Source organism: Onychomys torridus, chromosome 9, assembly GCF_903995425.1.
Source record: "Onychomys torridus chromosome 9, mOncTor1.1, whole genome shotgun sequence".
NCBI classification, from domain to species: Eukaryota; Metazoa; Chordata; class Mammalia; order Rodentia; family Cricetidae; genus Onychomys; species Onychomys torridus.
The window spans coordinates 20,654,151-20,675,231 of record NC_050451.1 but is presented as its reverse complement, the minus strand read 5'-3'; positions in this window follow the sequence as shown (position 1 = coordinate 20,675,231).

Below are 21,081 nucleotides of genomic sequence, written 5' to 3'. Positions count from 1 at the left end.
GGAGGAGAGCTACCTGGGAAGGAAAGCTTTAGAGAGAGGGCATGTGATGAGTGTATGCAATTGAATAGGGAGGGAGCTCCTCATCCTCAAACTGCAGGAAAGGAAGCTCTTGCCCCCTGAAATGCAAGAGGCAGCCAAAAGGGTGAATGCATGCTTGCATCCAGAAGAAACATCACTATTAAATCCTAACAGTTGTAGGAGTACAGAAAGTCTGCGTGTGTAAAGTCCTGGGTACAGCCATGACAAAGACCCCAGAACCTCAGCCCCAAAGAGGAATAGCAAAACCTTCCCCTTACCCTATGAGTGAGGCTGATGGAAGTGACAAAGCTTTCCATGGAGTATCAAGTTCCAGTGTTAGCAATGGATGCAGAAAATGTCCACCACAGCTTTCCCCATCCCCAGATGTTCAGGACCTGAAGGTGGTTTCTCCACAGAGGCCTGAGGACTGCTTTCCTACTGAGATGAACTAACCATGTCTCCTTGATCCAGCTGCATCCAGTAAACCCTGCCTTCTTGTTTACTTGTAAGTAATGACGCTGCTCCCTTGTTATACTGTATGCAATGGTCCTGCTTGCCTGCTCAATTCTATAAAATAAATTCGCTGAGCTTCTGGGGTGCTGAGTTTCTGGGGTGCTGCCACTTCTCCATCAGAAAGCCCAGTCCACCTGCTCTCATCTTTGCTGTCTGTGTGTCTGTGTGTCTGTCCTCATCCTTTCACTGCCCACAGTCCAAATCCCTGGAGACAGAGCAAAGGACACAACGCCCAATTAACACATTGGCTTTTTGTGGCCTCTCCTGTCCATATCTCTTCCATTATTAAAAAAGTGACTCTCCATATGTTGATCGCCTTTTAACAAGAAATAAAGCTTCAGTGTTAGTTTGACATCAGTTAATAACGCCTAAATGTCAATCAGAGCAACTTTGGAAAGAGACTCATTTCCCTTTTAAGAATTGTTACTGTGTATTTGGGGAGGCAGTGTGTGCATACTGTGGTGTGGGTGGAGAGAGACCACCTTCAGAAGGTCTCTGTTTCAGGAATCACATGTAGGTCTTCTGGCTTATGGGAAAGCGCTGCTGGTTGCTGAGCCACTGTGCTAGTCAGGGCTTGTGTCGCTTTTGTCCTATCCTACTGCATATGAAATGTAGGAGCCATTCTCCCATGTGAAAATGACTTCAGACAGTAGGCAATGACATCCTGCGGGACTTCACACATGAGTTTGAGGAGAGGTAGCACTAAATGGCTTGTCAGCAGGTAGCACCTAGGGATTCTGCCCGGGCCTGTGTCACTGTGTTAACTAAGTCTTCCCTTCTTTGACTCTACATTTTCCAGGTTGGAGGTGAACTGCCTCATGACACATAACAGTGACTTTCCCAGTTTCTCATGATTCTTGGAGCTAGTAAATTAACTATTCTTGGAGGGTCTGTATTTATGAACAGAACCACCCAGATGACTGTATACTAACTAAGCATGTCATAAACGTCGTCTCATGCTAAATGCCTCGATTCCAGAACCCCCAGGACCAAGCTAAGGATTGTTTTCTGTGGCTCTGATGACATCCTTGCCATGTTCCTCCTGCTTTTGTAGACACTGTGATGGATTTTAATTGGCTGACACAGACTGACAAAAGTCACCATGCAGGGAATCTGAGTAAGAGAGACTAAGCAGGTCTGTGGAGGCCTTTGAACATCTGATTCAAGGGCCTGGTAGCTGAAAGGAAAATAAGGCTTCCAGCACAGAAAGCAACTTCTCAATTCCATCCATATTCTTCTTTAGGGGCTCCACATGATGTTTCTTAGGTATACAAGGAGAAAGTTCAGTAGAGAAGAGATTCGGTTTACAAAGAAATGTCATTACTAAGGAAAATCTGGACACTCAATGACCAAAATTAAATTCTCTAATAGTATCTGAGCAATTCCCAAGTGTGCATACACTGTTGAAAACATCTACCTCAAAAACTGAGAATGAAGCTCAGTGTTGAAGTTGTGGGGTCACCTGGGGTGAATTACATTGTCAGCAGATTGAAGTTGCTGGTCAGATGTGAAGCACTGTCCAGCCAGAAGTCATTGTGTACATGGAGATCCTAAGAATTCATGTGCTAAATGAGCCTGAAAACTGTAATTCAGTGAGTAGGTGAGGTGTGGCACACCTGTACAACTGCATGTTAGTCTATATGAAACTGCTCCAGATCACTTACACGGGGGATAGCACGGACGCCTCAGAAACATCTGCTCATGCAGGAAGATGCCGTGATAGTGTGTTCAATGCCTCAGCCCACTACATGAGAGTCTTCAAAGGTTTCACATGCCCACAATCCTGATACTCCTCCTTTCAAGAAAGGAAGCCCAGGTCTCCTGCTTTGAAGGTGTCTGTACTTAGAAATTTCATTTTGACAGACATAGCAAAGTACAAGTGACAGGATGTCACTTGGAGACTCAGCATGAAAGGCTGGAGTTAACTCAGCTATGAAGGACAAAATCATCTCATTTTCAGGAAAATATGGATGGAACTGGAGATTATCATATTATGTGGAAGAAATCAGACCCAGAAAGACACATACTGCTTATTTTCTATGGCATGTGGAATCAGATTTTAAAATGCGGTATAGCTCTCTCTCTCTCTCTCTCTCTCTCTCTCTCTCTCTCTCTCTCTCTCTCTCTTCATGTCTTCCTCCCTCTCCCTCCCCCTCTTTCTCTGTCTCTGTCTCTCTCTGTCTCTGTCTCTGTCTCTCTTTCTCTGTCACATACACATTCTGAAAATAGAACAGGGACAATTTGGGAAGAGAAAAGGGACTAGCAGAGAGAGGCATGGGAGTAGATGATAATGATAGTAGATAAGGTCAAAGTGGGTAAGTGAATGATATATCAAAATGTCGTCATGGAACTTGTCACTTTGCACAGTGAATATATGCTAATGTGCTGATGAGATTTGTTTAGAAAAGTGAGGCACCCTGGTTTGTTCATTGGGTCTTAGATAGTTCACATGGAGTATGAGAGATGCTCTTCCATTAGAACACCAGGAAGTCATGTGCCAAGCCAGGATGGGAGTGGGGGCTGGCTGCAGAGCCAGCTTATGGGTAAGACAGGAGTAGCCCAAGCTTAGGCTTAGATGATAAATATTAGTGTGGATATTTTTCCAGATCCTTCACATCTTTCACCTCAAATGAGTACATTTATTGGTATGAAATTATATTTCATTGTAGTTGTGGAACTTTTGAAGTAGGGCAGTAATATTTTTGACACAAACTCAAATCAAATGCAAGTGTTAGAATGGGAACATGGTCTGCCTGTAACTGAGTGTCCTGAAAGCTTGAGTGAACTTGAGGATGTTCAATGTGATCCAGCCTGGGGCTCCTGTTCAGTCATTTAATTCCCACCGGGAAAAGGAGACCTGTTCCTTGTGCCCTCTGTTTTCTAGATTCTCCCTGTAGGAGAGAGTTCTCACGGAATTCCTCCTTTCCTCCTCTCCCTCTGCCACAAATCACCTGAATAGTGGCAGCTGTGAGGATGGGCAAGGGTGCTGACAGGCGTAACTAGTAAGTAGGACAATTTGTATAATGAGACTAAAATCTAGATTTAGTGGTACTCAGGAGTGGGTGGGCTTGACAGCAAAGAAGAGAACAGAGAGCAGCAGTGGTCAGGGCATCTGCAGGCAGCTGTGGGACTAGGGGAGCCTGAGTAGGAGTGACCCATGAGGGACAAATATCCTGCCGGAAGGGTGGTGTCTCCAGACCGAAGGAGATTGTCTGTTAAGAGTAGCTATCACCACTCCCATGAAGCACATAGTGCTGGGATCCTGAATTAACTTGAAGATGGATGTTCAGAGCAAGTATCTTGGCAAGATTCCTTTAGATTGCAGAGCAGACAGAATTTAGGATTAATAGAAAAACAGGCAAGCATTTTTAGACCCAGAGATAGAAGTAGGCTCTTCCACAATCATGCAAACTAACCCACAGCCTTTACCTAAACCTTCTTCTCAGTGTATAAATAGTGTGTGTGTATGTGTGTGTGTGTGTGTGTGTGTGTGTGTAGTCAGAAGGGACTTTTTGAAGTAAGAATGGCAGAGGAACTTTAGGCACTGAGGTCATGGAAGAAGCACCCCTTTCTACCCATGGGGTAGTGGAGAAGGCAACAATGGCAGGGCTCTTGTATTTTCTCTGGGGACGTTATAGCCATTGTTCACATGTCACTGAGTAGTTTGGAAGTCAAGATTAGGGACAGTATGATGATGAAGACAAGAAAATAAATGAGCAGGAAAAGAAAACTGGATTTTAGCATACAGGAACTAAGAACAAGTTGCAAAATCGTCAGATTCAGTGCAAACAGGGGTTAGCTGTATATCACTATAATGTTATCACTTGTAATGATTGTTTACCAAGCTCAGATCATCCTAAAGTTATTTTTCACAGTTTAACTGGGCCAATCAGGAGTCTGGAATTAGTTTCCTTAGATGATTCTGGCTCAAGGTTTTGTAGACATGCAGGGCTGCCATTATCTGAAGTTTATGTTGGGGTTTCAGAACCTTTTCCCTGTGGCCCCTGAGCATGGTTGACACAGGAATCTGAACAATGGCTCAGCTGCTCTCTCCTTTCTTCTCCTTTCCCTCCTCCTTCCCTTTCTCCCCTTCCTGGTGCTGGATATTGAACCCAGAGCCTTGCACTCATTAAACAAATCTTCAGCCAAAGTTTTACAAATCTTCAAAGGAGGCAGCGAAAGTTTGTAGTGAGGTTATATAAAATAAATGATATAAGAAATGGGAGGTCAGAGGGCTGAGGCCTGTCCAAACTTCCTGCTAGCTGAGGAGACTGTCTCAGGCAGAGCTTTTCTTTGGTTTAGGGTCTTCAGAAGACTTCCTTCATCAAGGCTGGATGCCCAGTTCTGACAGGCCAGGCCAATTAAACCTGATATAGCAAGCTGTGCTCTGGATGGTACATCCTGGCTCAGCCACTTCAAGCTGGATAATCAGATGCTCACCACCTAGTTAGAGCTGCATGAATCCAAGTCCAGGCAGAGAGAAAAGAAAAAAAAAAAAAAACAAAAAACAAAAACACCATCAGATACTTAAATGGAATGGAATATGGCATCTTACCTTCAAAAACCTTAGAAAACAACTAATTAATACAATAGTCTTTACAGAAATTGCTGAACATGCAGACACAATTACTATGGATGCAGCTTTCATTGTAAGGGATTTCAGTGCCAGTGGCTTTTGTACCTGGAATGTCCTGTCCTCCAAAGGTGCACAAGTTGAAAGCTTGGAGCCCAGCTGAGGATGCCATTAGTAGGATTGACCAGGCTTGCTGTATTATGCCCTCCCACCATGATGTTCCGCCTTACTCAGGCCCAGAAAAGAAATGGACCAGCTGAGGATGGGCAGACAACTCTGAAAACGTGACCCCAAAAGAGCTTCTCCCTGTCGCTGATTCCCTCGGGTTCTTTGTTGCAATGATGAAAGTCTAACGCAATGAGTAGTCATGAGCTCGGAGGCGTTTCAGGTCGTGTTTACAGCAATGGTTGAAGTTTCATTGATTTTGCCGAAATGCATAACTTCCCTCAGAGGATTCTGGGATACCTCTTGGGCAGAGAGTGGCGAAAGTGTCAAGCATGAGTTCGAAACAGTCCCCAGGTCCCCATTGCAGCTCATAGCTGCTCCTCCTGGTCCTGGTGGAGCGGGGAGCCTGGGCTTGCTGGTGGTGCCATCGTTCACTGGGCCCACCCTGTGGAGCTCCACCCTGTCAACGTATATAACACAGCAATTGTGTTTCAAGAGCTTTTTAGTGTTCTGGCTCTGTTTATCTGGAGACCCGTTCCTTGTGTTCCTGGAACCTGTGAGAAGGGAGAGTCTGAGGGGAGGCTGTCTTCACGTCTGCCATAGACTGACCTTGGTGACTCTTTTTCTCTCTGGAAGGACAAACCTACAGCAGTCCTGTTTCTTTTGGTTGTCCCTTAGTAAACAAACAAACAAACAAAAAAGAAATAAAAAGGAAGGATGTGCCTGCTCCTAGGTATGGTGCAGGAGAAAGTTTTCTGTGGATACAAGGGGCAGAGGACACCTGAGAGAGTCCAAAGTGAGCATGGCCAGACTGAGCTGGATTGTGTGAGGAGAGATGGGTGGGGAGAGGAACTAGCAGCCAAGAGGGGTGGTCTGGGCCAACAGGGTAAAGAGTGGACCAAAAGGGGCCAGGTAATCAAACTATCTGGATAATATAGGGAAGGGCAGCCAGCCCCTGGGCTGAGACGTTTAGAGTAGGGGCAGGTTATGGCAGCCATACCCTGTAACAGGAAGATTCTGGGGTATGCTGGGAGAACGTGGTGGTCAGTGTCTGCTTTGATATGTTAATGAGCACCTCAGTTAGCCATTTGTTCCAGGGCTGAGATCTAACAGTCCCACCTGGGAACTGCTGTCACCACAAGCACCTGTACCCTGGGGGTCAGTGGCTTCTAAACTGCTCGGACCTCAGAGGGTCTCAGCATTCCTATTTTCCCTTAGCTATTTAGTGTCCCATGTCACAGATTCTGTGACTCAAATTCTTTCTACTTAAGATAGCTAAAGTCACTTTTTCCTGATTGAACTGTCACTGGCAGAGACCCCCCCCCATATATATCTTTAATCTTTAATTTAATATAACTTCTATTTTAGAGGCTGGCTCTGATGTTTCTTGGGTAGTCCCCAAGGGAAACTTCTGCATTGTTCCCGAGTCCCTCAGCTGCTAAGAGCATGGGGTAACAATGTGCTAGCTGAATTCATAGTTTCCTTTATGGTGATTCCTGAAGCAAAGACTTGAAGCCATTTGCAAACCCCAAGAGGTTCCTGTTGCTTTGGCAGGGAGAGAAGGGGAGATCAAATTTGGTCGTTAGAGTAAAATTTTGAAAAGCCTTTAAGTGCTAGCATCACTTTGCTTAAGGGAAATGTGCAAAACCAAACAACTCATTGCTTACGACACAAAATTTTGCTTTTTATTGATGTATTATATATACCCAAAGTGGGTGTGATTCACTTAAGTGAGTAAATCATTTGACCTTTGTAGTCCTAGGTGTACTGTGTTTAGTTACTTCTTCCTCAGTGATTCAAAGCATCTCAGTGTTTATCTTCTTTTCAATAACACAAAGGTACACTAAATGCTTGTTCAATAAACAAATAAATTACAGTTGAGTTACTGGAAACTCTAAGAGCTGATTGATGCAAAAGGTTCCTTTTGTTTGTAAATAGTTAAGGAAATTTAGTGTTAGGCATTTGACTCTTGGTAAAGGAAGTGGATAGGAATAACCAATAATTCGCTATTCGTAGTCTTACTCTTCAAAGACATCCCTATATCACCATCATTTTGCAAAATTATATTTTCCTTTTAGTTCTCAGCAAACCCATCACCCAATGAGGAAACCAAACAACTGTTAAATGCTTGACAGTCCTTGAATATGCAGAAGGCTATTGCAAATGAATGCTATCAGAGTGCTTAGGTGTAGACGTATATTTTAGATTTGAAATGTAAGAATGAGACTGGGTTTTAGTAACTCCTTTTAGAATTCACAGAAGTTCTGCACCTGATTCCCGAGTCCTGAAATGCCCAACCACTCACTGTAAAACTTGGGAACCCCAAAGCTTGATGCCCAGTGACCATGTCTTCAGGCTACCTCGTGTTACTGGGTGTGTGGAGATACTGATGAGTAGCAATGGTTTTACATTGAGGAGTTTCTTAAGAGCACATGCTCTATGTTTCTATGGACTTTGTGACTTCCTTAGAAATTAGTTGCACTGAATGTGCTGTTGAAGTTTAGGGAATATTTGTAAGTTTTCATGCTTAATGAAAGATTGTGAACTTCCTCGGTTCCTTGCTATTGCTATCAAAGTGTGGTAAGTACTGAGATGAGAGATAGCCCCTCTGGTCTTGGAATCATGCTTCGATTTCACTTTCCTGATGAGCCATCAGATTGGCAGCACCTAACGTAAGTCAACTACATAATATGGGAAAGATCATGTAAGCAGATAGAGTCTCAAGGTCTTTATTTATAAAATAAGTTTATAAAATGTTACAGTCAGTATTTAACTGGCTTTAAGGATCAAATTCAGTAATTATAAAAGTTATGTACATTACAGAGAACAAAACCAGTATAATGAGGTATTATTGAGTTTCAGAGAGATAAATGTGAGATTTTGGACATGTTGGCCAACATGAGTATTTGTGAATCCTTCAGACTTGTTGCCTTGAGTTTCAGGGTTTCCTATGCCAGTTCTTTGTACCCTGATGGATTCTTTGTCTGAGTCCACTGCCAGTATGGATCGACTTTCAACTCTGACAGTTTACATCTAAACATGAGGAATGTCAAGACAGGAGGAGTTGAGCCTTGAACTGTGTCTCTACTCACAAGACAGGTCTGTCTTTATGACTGTCTAATGAGGGAGCTAGTTGACATTATTGTTACTTCCAAGAGAAGATGAAACATGTTTACCAATTAGAAAATTGAAATTGGTAAAGGAAGGATATACAATGTTATAAAAATCTCAAGTAATAGCTAAAATTTATCAGCTTATTTAATAGTTTTTAAACTCTGGCATATTTATTAGTTTTTATTTCCTTCAAAATTATAATTGGTAAGCTTGGAACTAATACATGGTTCAATCACAAGAAAAAAAAAAACAGTCCAAGTTTTCATGATGAATATACATATACAACCTTGGAACAGCCTGACTAATTGGGTAACTTTCCAAGACTTATCAGACAGAAAAATACAGCAAATTTATCATTGAAAGCAATAATTACATGCTTCTTGTGTCCTCTATATGCCAGGTGCTTGTTATATAACATGAAATAGCAGGTTAAGTAAATAGTTCAAATCTCCTAATTGGCTATTTAATTCACCAATGCCCCTTACAAATGGCTGAGTTAGCTATATGAGGGTAGAGAGAAATTTTTTACAACAGTTAAACAATTGTCTGAGTTTATGAAGATATTGAAGTAGAAGCACATGCTCATTTACACTTCCTGAGTTTTCATTTTATTGCGTAAATAAAAGTAATAACAAGTAACTGTTGTGGAATATTACTTTAATTTACACAAAGGTGTGTTACATTTGTTTATGCTGGGTTTGTTTAATGTATAAGGATGTGTGTTTAATTATGTAAAGATGTGTTGCATTTGTTTCACCTTGACTGCCTAAGGCACCTGATTAGTTTACTAAAGAAGCTGAAAAGCTAATAGCTAGGCAGGAGAAGGATAGCCAGGGCTGGCAGACAGAGAATAAATAGAAAGAGAAATCTAGACTCGAGAATGAGAGAAAGAGGAGAGAATGAGGGAGGCAGAGGGAGACAGATGCCCAGAACCATTCAGACAGCCACCAGCCATCAGACATAGGGTAGGACACACGGAAAGAAAGGTAAAAAGCCCTGAGGAAAAAGGTAAATACAAACTGGTTAAGTTAAAAGAGCTAGCCAGAAACAAGCCCAAGCTAGGCCAAGCATTCATAACTAATAAGTCTCCATGTCATGATTTAGGAGCTGGTTGGTAGCCTAAAAGAAAAAGCCTGGTACAAGTAACTTACAGACTGACACATTTAGTTCATGTCCTCAGACATCAAGACACAGTCATGATCAGAGTAGTAATAATTAAGGAAGATTCTATTTCAGATCTGTGGGCACTGAGGTACTACATAGTAGCTATGTGGTACATGTTTATTCTGCCTCCTACCATGGAACTCTTCCAAATGACAATGTTTAAAAATATCTATCTATCTATCTATCTATCTATTTATTTATATCTATCATCTATCTATCTATCTATCTTTCCTTCTTTCTTTCTATCATCTATCTATCTATCTATCTATCTATCTATCTATCTATCTATCTGTCTGTCTGTCTGTCTGTCTATGTATCTATGTATCTATCTATGCATCTATCTATCTATCTATCTATCTATCTGTCTGTCTGTCTGTCTGTCTATGTATCTATCTATGCATCTATCTATCTATCTATCTATCTATCTATCTATCTATCTATCTATCTTGTGTGTATGGACACACACATGCACATACATGTCATGCACACATGTAGAGGTTAGAGGATAGCCTAAGGGATTTGGTTCTCTCTTTCTGCCATGTAAGTTCTGGGGACTGAACTAATGTCATCAAGCATGGTGGCAAGCACCCTTAACTATTCAGCCATCTCACTGACTCTCAGATAACTACTTTTCCTCCTCAAAGTATCTCCCAGCAAACATTAGTCACCAATTATATGTGAGCATTTTGTTTCGGAAATAAATCAGCTGGGCCTCTGACAATAAGAATGATCTATGTCCTTCCTAATTGAACATCCAGCGCCCTGTCTCTGAAATCTGGACCAGCCCGCTGAGGGTACTGCCACACATACATGACTCTCCTTATGCTTTGTGTCCAGTCTACAGTTTGCTTCTATGCCTGACCTTGCTGATTAAGCTTGGCTTTGAGAAGAAAACCTCCAAGGTATCTGTTTGCTATAAAGCCCACCCTGAAAGCTCTGAGTTCTCTGTTTTCTGGAATATTCTTTATATTCTCTCACTTGTGTCAGGAATCAGATTCCTGGATCTTAGAGAGGGTGAGTGAAAGAGAAAAAAATCAAACAGCCTGAGAATTAGTGGGGTGGAGGCTACACCTCGCTCTCTGCCCACACACCCAAACCCAGACAAAACAGAAGACAGTCCAATCTCTTCTTTATCATGGCCTCATTCTATGACCCTGTCAGTATCTAGCATCTGTACCTCCTGATAGAGGTTCCTCTTCTTGAGTGCAAAGAAGTGGAGACATGGAAAGCAGAGGGTTGTCGTGCCCATGAAGAAAGGGGTTTTTAAGTTTGAGACAATGGAGTTTCAAGCCGAGTGAAGGTGGCACATGCCTTTAATCCCAGCACTGGGGAGGCAGAAGTAGGTGGGTCTTGGTGAGTTTGAGACCACCGTGGAGCTAGGTCCAGGATAGCCACAGCTACAAACAAGTAAGCAAACAAACAAACCCTGTCTCAAAAAACAAAACAAAACAAAACAAAAAAACCCAAACCAAACCAAAGAAAACAAAAAAAAAAATAGAAAAAGAAAGAAGAAAAATGGAGCTTCAAATACACAAAAGATGATTGAAGAAAGCTGAAGCAAAATGAAACTTTGTTTTTGTTTTAACAGTTTGTGCCGATTGTGTGGTTACCAGTGTGGTGGGGATGGCATTAGAAAGCACATAAGTAATTATGCCTGCAAAATTAGGAGCTCTTCTGGGGTGCAAGCCATAGGCCTGTGTGTAAATGAAATCTTCAGCCTGGAAGCCTGTGTACATTGTGTGTGGCAGGAGGGAACAGGACAGCTGGGGGCTGGTTCATTAGCAGGCCTCATTGTGTAGGCAGAACTATTTGAGGAAACTCTCATAGCACTCTAGTGCTCTCAGGATATACCCTGTTAAAATAAACTTGATGGAACCAGCTAGAGGTACTTTTCAAGTCAAGTCCACCCCACACCAATATCCCAAACTGACTAAATGCAAAAGTGGGGAAATGTGGCAGATAATGCCCACATTGTTCTAGTATGGAAACTGCTACGGTAAGAACCATCCATGGTACTGCCGGAAAATACACCTGTTCTTATTTTTCATTCACCTTGAAACACCCTGAAGCTGTCCCAGTGGGTTAGTCCTTTCTCTACTTAGGAATAACAATACTCAGAACATTGGAGGAGACACAGGGTTTCTGTGGTCACTCTTGAGAACAGGTTCTCATGGCACATCAAATCATGTGATGATTTCACTGCAGGAATTGAAGATGTTCTGCTGCGAACAAGACCGAGAGCCTGACACTGACCGAATATTAGATGGCACTGCCCACAGCAGGAAAGAGGCTGGGCACAGGTGGGTCTACTCCTGTCTCTGACATTGCCTTTTCTTGAATTGAGAACTTCCTGATTGTGACCCTGCTGAGCATGGTGTCAAGAAGAGTGATGGAGATGAAGAGAGGGGACAGGTTGTTGTCACCAGACTCCCAAGATCATGGTTGCTCTTGAGTGTCAGGCTCTGTACTGTGGTTGCGCTGACTCTCTGGTCCCTTGAACAGACTCTCAGGACATCCCTGCTGGGCCTCAATGACACTTACTCTCCCCTGCTGCACATTCCTAATCTCCCCACCACCACTTCCCTACACCACTGCCTCTGTCTGTTACCTGTGGAGCTCCTCTAACCCTTCCAGGCCACCTTCTTAGGCCGTTAGGTTTCCTTCTGGATCCTGGAGTGCAATGACTGCTTTCAACATGAAAACATGAACAGCAAATTCATCAAAACCCAACAATTTGAGACTAGCAAGACAGCTCAGTGGGTAAAGGTACTTGCAGGGAATCCTGAGGACCTGAGTTTGGTCTTCAGAATCCACACGGTGGAGTGAGAGAATGGATACCTGCAGTTGTCTTGTGAGCTCTACATGCTTGTGTATGTGCGGGCACCTCCCCCATATCTTCCATGAAATAAATAATGAAGTCAAAGCCATTTGAAGATGGAATAGGTAAAATAGATGATATCATAAATAGACAACATCCACTCAGAGGTGAGACATTCCAGAAGGTGCTAGCAAGAGTGTTTCCTTTTTCTCTGTGGGGTCACTCCCTTCATAAATGGCTGTGTGTATGCCTGGCCCTGTGGTTTCCTGATTTCTTGTCACATGACCTGGTATTGATTATAATGGTCATGATTAACAGAAGATGGGCCAGGGAGCCTTTCTAAAGGTGCAGAGTCTGGGTCTGGCTCTTCTTTATCAAGGATGGGGTCTGGCAGAGTTGGCATGTGAGGACAGTGAGTAGAGAGGGAGGGTGGCTTATGATGACAGTGGAGAACAACTCTGCCAAGTGGACCAGGAGGGGAGAGTGGAAATAGACAGATTCCAGGGAAAGAGCAGAAGATTGGGCCAGTGGAGAAGATGGGACTAGTGGAGAAGGTGGGTTTAATGCCTTTATGTGCACCTAAAGCTACACATGGACAAACTCATTCTGTAGCAGGAATTCTAAATCGTCTTAATAATAAAAACCCAGAGTCAGATATCAGGTGAAAGCTGAAATATCAGAGCAGCAGAGCAGCCAGCCACTAGAAAGGTTCTTTCCTCTAGGAATCCTCAGCCTGAAAGGGGCCAAGCTCCTGTCTTTACCATGCCTTATCACTTCCTCTCTCCACCCAACCATATCATCACTTGGTGTTTCCTCCTCACAAGTACTGGGGTCTGTAACTTGAATTCTAAATAATCTTTTAATAACAACAACAACAACAACAAAAAACAAAAAACAAAAAACAAAAAACAACCCGGCACCAGATAATGAGGTAAATGCAGAAAGATCAGAAAGACAAAGGAACAAGCCACAGCCACCTTACCAACTCCTCAGCCTGAAAAACCCTCAGCCGCCAGGCCTCTAGCTGAATGAGCTTTCTCAGCCAAAAAGGCCTCTAGCTGAAAGGGAGGCATCTGCCAAAAAGCCTTTAGTTCTGTCTCCTCACGCCTAATATACCTTTCTCTGCCCAGCCATCACTTTCTGGGATTAAAGGCATGTGTGCTTCCTAATACTGTGATTAAAGGTGTGTGTCACGACTGCCTGGATCTATTTCTCTCCTAGACTGAGTCAATCTCATGTTGTCCAGGGTGGCTTTGAACTCACAGAGATCCAGATGGATCTCTGCCTTCCCAGTGCTAGGATTAAAGGTGTGTGCCACCACTGCCTGGCCTCTATGTATAATCTAGTGGCTTGTTCTGTTCTCTGATATTCAGGCAAATTTTACTAGGGTATACAATATATCACCACAGGGATCAAAGGTATGAGATCCTAAGTGCTGGGATTAAAGGTGTGTGCTGTCTGCCTAACCTCTAGTGGCTAGTTCCACGCTCTGATCTCCAGGTGAGCTTTATTTGTTAGAGTACAAACAAAACATCACCACACCATTCTTCTCTCCTGGTGGCTTCCGCTTGTTACTCCACTATCTTCTGCTTGTTCTAGGTCATTGGGTAGTGGCTTTTGGGATACCGAATTTACTTAGAAGCTTTCTGAGTCTCAACTTTTTGAAAATTATCTTGTGACCAATGAGGGAAATACTGGGTGGGCTGATGGGAAAAAGGAGGCAACAAAAGAAAATGTGGGGTCCTCAAGACCAAAATTCTCTTCAGGACAACTGCAAGCTTGTATTCTTCAGCGTGGTGTCATGTTAACACTGTTCCTCAGCCCACTGGTGGTGTTGGACCCAGCCTGATATCATCTACCACAGCCTTCCCAAGCCCTTTGACATCCCTTCAATATACAGTTAGGAGACTCCAAACCCTTTCAGTTCTGGGCTGCCTCAGGACCAGCTGTCTCTCTCCAGAAAGCCTTTCCCTCGTCCACTCTCTCCTGGTATGCTGGGTTTGAGGGTTGGCTATGTGACTATATCTCACTAGGGTAGGTGCCCCTCACTCAGTCTCTTCATGGCTGACTGAGGGCTGAGGTACATTGTCCCAGCGCTGCCTCAGTGGACAGCCCAAGGCCCAACTTTGTGTTAGCTGAGCAATCTCCTCAGTATGGGGACAGCAGGTTGGAGTTAATCCAGTCCATCAACCTGCACCCAATGGCACTAGAGATGGGAACCTCCTCTGACTCAGTGGCTGCTTTTATTTTATGTCTAATTGTAATGATGCATATCTTATTCCAGGGTATGACAAAGTAGGCCATCATCCTTGCTTCCTAGATAGGTACTGCCACTGACAGCTGTTTCCAGACATCAACTTCACTGATTTTTCCTCATTTATTCCACATAACCACAGTGGAGACCCTAGGACCCAGAGCAGCCACCTCCCGGCCTATACTGCCATGACTGTTACCACCTCTAGGGTTTATTAAATTTGCTTTTAACTGTGCTTTCTTTCCTGTAATAAATGTATGCTTCTGCTTGCTGCTGTAAATCATGGAAGAAGCCTTAGTTGATGTTCTACACACACACGCACACACACACACACACACACACACACACACACACACACACACACACACAAATGCACACTGTTATCCTGCTTAAAAGGAAGAAAAGGCTCCTTAGAAACCTACGAGCAAGAGCTGCTGCTGCTGAAGTGTCAGTTTTTTCTTTAAAGGTCTTTAGCTGATTGGCTAAGGCTTGCTTCTGTGACTGAGGACAATATCTTTTGCTTTATCCCAATTGTTGATGTTAACTACTTCTACAAGACACCATCTCAAGTACCTCAATTAACGTTTGGTTGAATGCAGGACACAGTGACACAGCCAAGACCATGTGTTGGGGCTGGAATTTTGGAAGATCTTCCAGGAGTACACTTAGTGTATGTGTACTGTTCTATGTATGTATTATACTTCTGTTTAAAAACTCCTAAAATATGTTTATGTTGTACCCTTTCTAAGCCTAAATTAGAGGTGAGCAGACAGGAATTTCTCATGGAGACTTGCCTTGTCACAGCTCTGGGTCTTATATAATGATATCCATGGTTGTATCTGGACTTGGTGGAGTTTTCTCTGCCCAGACAGTGATATACCTAAAGCAAATGTGAGGAGCCAGAAAGTTAGCCTGAATTTACTATGCAGTTTTAATAATAAAGGTTCCAAAATGTGTTCTAGAATAATATTATTAACATTCTCTCAGCAAATATAGTGACTAGTTCAACATGGATTCATTCTAGAAGCCCCAGCATGAACTTTTCTGTAGGTCAAGAAAACCTCAAGTCTATGTTTTCTTGTTACTCTTCCTCACCCAGTACACAGACATCCCTTCCTGGAGATCTGTGGATGTGTCCAGCAACCTTTCTAGATGAAGATAGGCCTCACACATGGAAAGCCTATTATAGTTGAGGTGCTAACCACAGCATAACAGAAGGTAAGCATGTGATGCTATCAAGGCCATGGTGCCTGTTTGTCAGCCACAGTGCAGAATCTCATAGTTCATTGATGCACTGACTGATGTCCTCAGAGACACTGTCCCCATTTTGGACAAAATTAGCCCTGGTCTAATGCAATGTTTGATCAAATACAAACAAATGTAAGTACAAGACTAGAAATGTTCAAATTGTTTCCAAGTAACTTAACTTTATCCCAGAACAAAGTTCAGGAATATTTGTGGTATGTGACAATACCTGGCATCTAGTGAGCCATGTCTCATCACAGTTGCCAGTCAATAATTAGTTCATAACAGAAGGTAAGCAAGTCTCATCGATTTGAAAAAAGAAATTGATTCAAGCTCAGCCAGAGCTGCCATAGATGTTAGAATTAAGAGACAAGGCATCAAAATAGTTACTGTCACTAAATCATATTTGCTTAACAAAGTGCCGACAGAGAAACTTCAGACTGAGTTTCTAGACACAGTAATTACAATGTTAAGGCAAAAAACTAACCTAGGGTGAAATGTAGATTGGAGATATAAACAAACAACAACCAAAGGCTCCTAAGTGAACTCTGCAGGAGCTGAAGATGGCTCAGCTGGTAAAGTGCTTGTTGTAAATGGATGTTTCCTGTCCTGGCTGCCAATTCCCAAATAACCACTCTGAGGATTATATGACTCATAAATGCTCAGCCAATAGCTCAGGCTTATTACCAACCAGCTCTTACATTTAAATTAACCCACTTCTATTCATCTACATTCTACCATGTTGCTTGTGGCTTGTTACCTAATTTTCTACATGTCCTGTTTGCTTGGTGGCTGAATGGCATCTCTTGAGACTGCCTTCTCTCCCAGCATTCTCTCTGTGTCAGGCTGTCTTGCCCAATCTCTTTCTGCCCTGCTAATTGGCCACGCAGCTTTATTATTAACAATGAGCAGAATCCACAGCAGTTTGTTGCATAAGCATGTGGACCTGAGTTCAATTCATATTACCATGTCAAAGCTGGGCAAGTAGGTCACTCCAGGGCTGCAGGCCAAAGACAGGTAAATCCACGGGACTTGCTGACCAGCCAGATTCAGTAAGAAACCGTATCTAAAAAATGGAGTGGAGAGCAATTGAAGAAAGATATCTGTTTTTGATCTCAGACCTCTATGCACATGCATGCATGCACACATGCACAAAGGAGAACACATACCACCACATAATACACCCCAACCCCCATATACAGTCTCACATCAGTAATCTGTGTGACAACATTAAAGCCACCTACTACCTGTCTAATGGATTCCTAAAGGAGAAGAAAGAGGATTGGAGATAGAAAATTGATCTGGAGACAGAGTGTTAAATATTTTTCAGGGTGTTTGTAAACTAGCACTTTCAATGATTCAATGAATCCCAAACAGACAAAAAAGCTAGAAAAAGATGACAATGTGGAACAAAATCAAGTTATTTAGCTGTTACTATATGAGACAATCATAGACTCAGCTTAAGGAAAGCAGACACACGTACAAAGGACCAGTGGGGTGGGAGAACTTCCAGCTGGAATCAGTGCATATGGAAGACATAACCCTTTTAGGCAGAAAACAATAACAATATCTACACGTAGAACTCAGCCTTGGAGTCTACAACAAACAGAGGACCAGTGAGATGGATCAGTGGGTAAAAGTACTTAACAACAAACAGGATCCATATGATGAAAGGAGAGACTGACTCCTTACATTGCCCTCTGAGAGAACAGGGGCATCATGGTACAAATGTACCCCCCCCCAAAAAAAAAACACACACACACTGGCATGTGCATGTGCTCTCTCTCACTCACACTAACTATAATTTTTTAAAAAAATTCAAAACTAAGTATTTTAAAACCAAAGACAAAATAAAAACTTCTTACATGCATAAAACCTGAACAAATTCATGATTAGCAAATCTACTACAGGAGACATGAAGGAAGTCCTCAGGGCAATGGGAAAATCATGTTACAGAAGTAGGGAATATTCACAAGGGAGGGTAAATATATGAGTTAAGAATTATCCACACATCACTGTACGTCTTCATGGAGTTCAGCATGCTATCTCCCATACACAGACAGAAACGTATCAGTCACCACTTTTTCTCTCTGATACTCTCCACTATTCTACTTCCTGGTATGACACATAGTAAGTGTTCTACCAAAATTCTGTCAGATTGTAGCTAACAACATAAAAACACTAGTGAAGTTTTTCTTTTTTTTACAGTGATGTTTATTTACTTTAATAAACTTTTGTTATGGGGCAGAAGCACGGGGCTTCCATACACCTCCAGTCTACTCCCCCTTCTCGACACGCCATTACCAGTATCCTGCAGAACATGCATTTGTCAAAACTGACTAAAGCACCTTGTAACATTCCCCTCATCTGCATTCAGGGTAGACCTAAGGTTACCTTAGTGTCATGTGTAATAATGCATAACATTGTATTTCCTTTTTGAAGTCTAAATAACATTCCACGTGTATATGCTCTGCATCTGTATTCATTTTAGGCCATTTACAGAATCCCCCTGATGTCATAGCCCACACAGTGGTTTCCTAGACAACCAGCTGATCAGTAGGATCTTTGATGATGTGTGTCACCTCTGTGCTGATTTCTGTTTTGCTTTCTCATCTTATATAATTTACTCCATATATTCTCATTTTCCTCTAAGAAATGCATGATTAATGTTTATTTTCTGGGCCCTGATCCACCATCTTTTCATTTCCCATTGCCCCCTTTTTGTCCCACCTTTTTCGGCCTTAAGACATTGATTGATTGATTGCCTGCGTTGCCTTTATCCTTTCATTACTTCTGTGGCAAATTCAAACTGTGTCAAAGTAGGAAATACTTCCTGTTGTACACATTTCTACTTTTCACTTCTCCTGAACCAGATTTAGCTCCTTTATACTTCTTTTCCCCCCTATAATTTATAAGTTAGCAAATTTATTTGCATTATGAAGATAATAGCTTAGATTCTTTTAGAACAGCTCCTACAGACCTTTTAAAAGTAACTTTTCTAATATGGATATCTCAGTCAAAACTCTTGAAGCTTTTCTCCATTACCATCTTGTTGCTTAAACTTACTAACATTTACTAGCAACATCATCATGAATGCTGAAGAACTGAAAAGGCACCAAACAGTGTCTTGAACACTAGGAACACATGACTTGAATTATCAGTGATGTTTGGAAAGTCTTGATTCAATCTTGAATGAGTAAAATCTTTTCATGCCTGGCATCTGCCAAGAACAACCCAGAGGATTGGGTGGGTGTTTCCTGCTCACAGACATTGTCCAACATGTTTACTTCAGATTCATTGAGATTTTGAGAGAAAGATCCGATACTCCAGCATCCCTACAGGGTGGCCATGGTGTTCTGGACCATGGTGACTCCAGGATTCAGAAGTGAGTGAATTGAATTTGTGTAACCCTGTGAAGTTCTAGTTCCTGTACTAGTGACAGGATTTAAAACTATTGCTATGTTATCTAGCTTATGGAATGCCAAGCCTCTGTGTATGTTGGACCCAGGGGTGGCCAGTGGGAAGTGTACCTTCACTCCTAGTGCTCTTGTTTCATGTTGAACCCAGTAGACAGGCACAGGCCTGTGGCCCTGATGTCTGAAAATATGAAATCACTTTGAAAGTATAATTTTTCTCTTCATTTCCCGATTTTCAAATATCCTTCTATCCACAGAATGGCTGGAAACATCCAGCTTATGATTCTTTTCTGAGTGCTGTCACACAGGTGTGACTGTAATTCATATTATTGGTTGAAATTCTGATTGTACCACTCTAAATGTGGAAGGTGGAGGTATGCTTTCTCCGAAATGGGATTTATAAGAAGCAACAACTACAGGATCCCGAGTATGGACTTGGGCCTGACAACCACTTGGAATTTACATGTGATCATAAATTGTGCGGTGGGAAGAGAGAAAATCCTGAGTGTGTAAGGTACTGAGTGAATGAATGTCTGTTGTTAACACAGGTATACCCTGTCCAGGGCCATACTGTCAGACCTATGGGGAGATTGCAGGCCCCCTCTCACCTTGCCTACTGTGAGGCTCAGAGGGGTGGCAAAGTCTTCCTCTGATCCACCAGCAGATGATGTTGATAGTGTGTCCAGAAAAGTATTCACAATAGGTTTCTCCCCACAGATATTTAAGGCCTGAAGACTTACCCTATGGAGACTGTTCCTAGTGAGACTAGCTAAATCTGTCCCCTCTATCCAGCTGTACACCATATACCATAAGCCCTGCCCCCTTGTCTATATGTATGTAATGACCCCACACCCTTGTCTATCTGTGTGCAATGACCCTGCCTCCTTGTCTATCTGTGTGCAAGGACCCCGCCCCCTTGTCTATCTGTATGTAATGACCCTGCCTTCTTGTCTATCTGTATGTAATAATCCTGCCTCCTTGTTGATCTATGTGCAATGACCCTGCCTCCTTGTTCAGCTGTCAGCAGTAGCTCCATACCTCTCTGGAAAACTCTACAATAAGCACACTGAGCTTCCAGGGTGCTGAGGTTTCCCTTATCAAAAAGCATAGTCCACCTGATCCCAACATGTATGTCTGTCCATTTGTCAGTGTGTTTGTCTTTTCATTCTCCTGTGATCCCACTCAGGTTAAATCCCTGGAATCTGTGCAAGGACTCAACAATGAACCATTCAGGAATGTGGAATAGAGGGCACTGTGAGCTGATGGACAGTGCTGCTTCCTGGTGATGGGGATTTGCGGCCCAGTGCAGAGGCTGCTCCATGGCTCTGTGATGCAGGCTTCTACAGCACTGGAAACAGGAACCATGGACAGATGGGAGATTTATTTTGAAGGAAGAGCTGGAAGCATCTGGTATACACAGGACTGTTAACTGTTAGCTAAGAATAATAATCACCTTGACATTAAGAGGAACATTTAAGGAAACTATCTGCTTTCTTGTTCTCATCATTTTGTTCCATTTTCTGCATTTTATATCCATTTAAACCATGCAGTGATTTTCTTTCTTAAAACCCTTTGTCGCATTCTTTATGCTTCCATACATAACATTTTGTTTCATCATTGCTTGAGACCTAAGCAATGAAGATTTTCTTATTCTAGTTTGTATAAAGAAACTGAACTTCAGAGAGAATAAAGCGACTGTTTCACAATTACCTAGAAAGCAAGCTGCAAATTTCATGTTGTTCTTCCACAGCATAGTTCAACCGTGTCTGTAGAAACAGATTTGATAAAGGGCCTCCACTTT